A 5,000-nucleotide genomic window follows, 5' to 3' on the forward strand; every position below is an offset into this window, starting at 1 on the left:
CATTAAAACGGTCTTTTAAACGTTGTTTAGTTTCTCCTATGTACTGTAGATGGCATCTGTTGCATTGAATCATGTAGATAAGGTTTTTAGTTTCGCAAGTTATGTGGAAATCAATGGAGCGCGTTTCGCCAGTAGAGAAGATTTTGTAGTTGGTTAGTCGATGGAAAATGTAAGGACAGGTAGCGCAGTTTTTGCAACAGCGAAAAGAACCGGAAGGAAGTGTGGAATTAGAATGAGTTACATTGGGGGACAGTTTAGCTGTAACCAGCTGGTCTCCAAGGTTAGGGGAGCGCCTGAAAGCCACAACAGGTAGATGGGTGCGACACCAATTTTTGCTTCCATGGTCCCAACGACTGGTGATTTCACGCGCAATGTCGATACTACGGTTAAACAAAAGCTAACAAGTGCTGACATCTTCAGCATTAACGCAGCTGTTAAATAAATGAACTTCTTAGACATAAAGCGGAACATTCCAATTAACAGTCCCTTTGCGTATCTATGGCTAGTCAACCGCATTCTCTATTCGGTTGTTGTCGCCTTTCTGGGTTATAAAGGATGGAAGAACTCAGGCATAGCAAATGACTGGCCAAGTAGAAAAACATCAAGTCAAAAGCTTAAGGACCCATTTGTTTTGAAAGCAAAGGAAATAAGAAAGGATCAAGATCTCAATTGCAGTCTAGGAAAACCCATGACATGTTTGCTGACTGTGACTTGAGCCCGCTGCATCTACATGCAGTGCACTGCTTCACGATAATTCTGCTGTTGTTGAATGAGCCCACACAACATGAAGTATCACATTTTGATTTGGTCTCTTAGTAACCACCGCACAGTTTCAACCCATGGAAAACTTTCTGTCGCATCTCCCGTCAAACTGGTAGAGAACAAAAAGTCTTACTTTAGGAATGCAAAAAGAGTTTTCTATCAGAAACAAAAATTACAGCAACTGGATAGAGAAACAAGGAAGGTAATCAAAGAAAGCAGTGGCAGCCATCTATCAGCTTCTACGGAGCTTCTTTACCTCCCCAGAACATCTGGAGGTAGAGGCCTGAGGTCTATCGAGTCTGAGTACAAGGTCACTAAAGTGAAGGGCGCTGTCAAGCTCTTCTCGAACCAAGATGATACTATGTCCATGGTTTGAACGTTTGAAGAGAATTATGTTTAAAAGGGAACACAAACCTCTCAAAAAGAATGCAACGAAATATGCAGCCAAGATGGGCATTAAAGTCTAGAGCTCACATACCCTGACCCAAAGGTCTACAACGAGGTAGGAGAGATGATCAAGGTAGGTAGTCGGAAAGGAATGGAGGAAGAAAGAACAGAGTAAGGGAGAACAGGCGATACGAGACCAGCAATGGCAAGGGAAGTTCTTGGTGGGCAGATGAAGACCTGGGGCGGGTTCCTGAAAGGTGTAATTTAACTCAATTCCCGGGATAAATGTGCCGGAATAAGGCACATTTATCACTGGAATAGGGCTATTACATCTTTCAGGAACTGGCCCCAGGCAAATAACTGTTTCAGTTGGCTTCACTAGTGGAGGCTTGCCCCCACGCATACTATTGTGGGCACCTTTGAGCTATATAACCAACTACTTCCAACAAAGCTGTACCACCAAAACAAAACAGGAACACTTACTACAATGGATGTTAGTCCATTCCACTCCCATCAATTCAGACAATTGCTAATACTGTAAGAGGTGTTTGATCGACACAATGAGCCAGTATAGGGACAAAGGAAAATGGGTCATGTAAAAAATTATACATTGTAAATGATAACATACAGCTCAATGCAAGCAATCACATCAAAATCAACAAATCTTTCATCTGCTTCAGAGACTGAACCTAAAACAACAAAATACAAAAGGGAAAATAACTACACAACACAACTCAACTCTGGCTTTGATTTTAAAATTAATGAAAAGTAGCAATAAATATGACTTTATTTTCATTATGATGTTTAAAAACATGTTTAAAAGACGTATACATGTAAAGGTTGCCGTTAGCTTCTGTGCTAATTATTCACACATAATTCAGGAGGAATTCAAGCAATATTGTTTGAACATTAATTTTGTCCACAGCAACATTGTGAGCAAGTTTTATGGAATATTACATGTACATGAGTTGAGGAGCATCTCAGTTAAGCAGCAACTTCAGCAGTTGCGAAGAAGGCCTGAAAAAAACCACCCAGGCTTGAACTGGCTTCAAATCCATGCCAGCCCCATTCTACATCTAGCCTGACTGGATATTTTTCAGGCATTTTTCAAAACTGCTTTAATTTAAGTTACTGGTTGTTATGATCGAACTGCAAAATAAACTCTCTTGATAATAACAGTGACAATAAATAAAAACTACATCGCAATTAAATTTTACAGACTCCTGACTACAAATATTTTTATTCGGGGAAAGCAAAACATATTTGACACACCACAACACAAAAAATGACTGGGTAGGGTTGTAACACTACAAGTCCAGCCTCCCAGGGGGTCATGATGATCTCCCACATCAGGTTTAAGCTCTAAAAGTTCCCTGTCAATATCCACACCCACCACCTCTTCCAAGTGAGTCAACTGCTCTTGACTTATTAAAACTTTCACGAGTTTTGCCTCAGCGCACCCAAAGTCAAGTATCTGAAGACGATAATGGTTTAAAAAGATTATTATGAATAATTATTCAAAGGCCGAAGTGATCCTTGGTTGGTGAAGTACTGCACAGGCATTGCAGACTGTCATGGGTTCGAATCCCGTTGAAGCCAGCTGAACTTTCAGGTGTCTAATTAGATAACAGACAATTGCTGAAATTATCCCTTTCTTCTATTACCTGCACTTCAAATACAAACATTTAAATCATGAATTCAGTATTACATATTATTTACAAACAGGTCAGTATTTTCAATAACCAGCTCCTGTTCCAGTTGGTGACCACAGCAATGACCTCCTGTTCCAATTGGGTGATCACAACAATAAAAAAATGAATAAATAAAATAATTTAATGTTGTTGTTCCTTTCACAAAGGAAACATGTGTCAGATTAGATAACAGGGACCTTAAGCGAGGATGATGACGACGGCTACGAGAATGCTGTCTACATGTGTAAATTAAAATATTATTTCCTGTTACTGTGATAAGTTTGCGATTACTCCAAGTTGCTCGGCATGGAAAATGTGAGTCCACATTCCAAGAATAAAATTTGTGAGAACGGTGTGGATATTTAGAGAGCAAATTGAAAATTCATTGTTAGGTGCTTTTGTCCTCCATATGACCCCAAATTTGATCATTTCAAGTCGTTGTCAAGCAAGAACGGCAAAGAAATGAATCAAAACATAAAACACGTGCAGGGCGTGCAAAACTATTGTTTTTGCTAATTAAACCTATTGTTTTGTGTGCTTAAGGGTCCCTAGTGATCTTGCACCAACCACATTCTTTAAAATAAGAAAAACTCACAACCCTAACCTTTGAAGACACTAAATGGATTTTTAACCCTTTCTCTCCTAAAAGTAATACTACAGTGTATTTTGCTCTAACGCCAGGCGATTTTACTTGCCAATGGGGGCCGCTTCAGGGATGAAGGGGTTAACAACATCTCGGTACACTCAAACAGGGATCCACATTCGCAGTCGTCTGGTCATCCCAGATGACTAAACTATAAAAACTGCAAAGGTCGTCCGTTGAATGAGTGAAGTTTTAATAAAATTAATGTCTTTTCATGAAAGCCATCAAATGTTATAATATAGAATGTACTTCCAGAAAATAAGGAATTAACATGAAGCTTTCTTCAGCACTGGGATTTCAAGTTTGGGTGTCATCTCTGACCACTCGGTATTTTCCCTGAAACGCTTGCAGGCTGAATTTTCATGTATCTCACCACTGGCATGGTTGTTAGCGAGTCGTTTAGCAAAGAGCAAAGGGCAACTTGTGGTCTCAGCTGATAATTAACAATTAGACCCATAGCCCGCAAGGGTTACGAGTCAATAGCCCATGAGGCAAAGCCGAATGGGCTATTGATCTGTGGCCCTTGAGGGCGAAGGGTCTAATTGTTTTTAAATTAGTATCACCTAACTAGTCGGACAGAACAGGAAATAATAAAGTTAGCAAATGCCAGTTGACAAAATATTTATTTGAGAATAAAACAAAAGAAAGCGTCATGCTTTTCGCTACTCGAGCACTATTACTAATAGTCCTCTAGTAGCGCGGCCAATTAAAATGAAGAATTTGCATTAGTTCACTAGATGGGTGATACTAATGTGGCGTTATTTACCAGTTGTTTTGCCACCTCCAGCAAAAAGAAAAACAAGTAGAGCAGAACCTGCTGCTTGGGAAAGGAAAAACACAAAATCTTGGTATAAACATTTAAAAGAAAGACACAAGACAGGAGTGCCGAAACTTTGGGTCTTTGAATTACAAGTATGTAAGCTACATTCTGAGTACGTTTTGCCATGGCAGATATAGTCTAGAACACTGTAAATCGGGTTCCCATGGTTCAAATAACATAATGCTCCAGAGTCAAAATTTGTAATTTCTGACAAGAGTGTAAAAGAAAATGCCAATGCTCAAGTTACAAGTAATTTTATCGACCATTTTCTATACTTCCGCACTTTTGCCCGGGCAGCCCAAAATTTGTCCAGGCAAGTATATCATAAGACGTACTTGCCTGACTGACGAATTTGATTACAAATGAATATGGATCCCTGCTCAAAGACTTTGTCTCCTTTAACCCTTTTAGTTCTGAGAGTGAGTCACTCTACTCTTAAATTGCTCATGATTTTACTCATAAATGGGAGAAGCTTCAAGGCATGTACTAAAACCAGGAACACTGGAACACTCTGGAACACCAGAACACTGGAACACCCCGGAACACTGGAGCACTCCAGAACACCCTGGAAGTAACCCAAAACCCTCAATTTGGCTAACCCTAGGCCTAAAAACCAACTTAAGGCCTAGCTGGGCCTAGGGTTAGCCAAATTGAGGGTTTTGGGTTACTTCCAGGGTGTTCCAGAGTGTTCCGGTAT

Source organism: Montipora foliosa, chromosome 2 (genome assembly GCF_036669935.1).
Source record: "Montipora foliosa isolate CH-2021 chromosome 2, ASM3666993v2, whole genome shotgun sequence".
NCBI lineage: Eukaryota > Metazoa > Cnidaria > Anthozoa > Scleractinia > Acroporidae > Montipora > Montipora foliosa.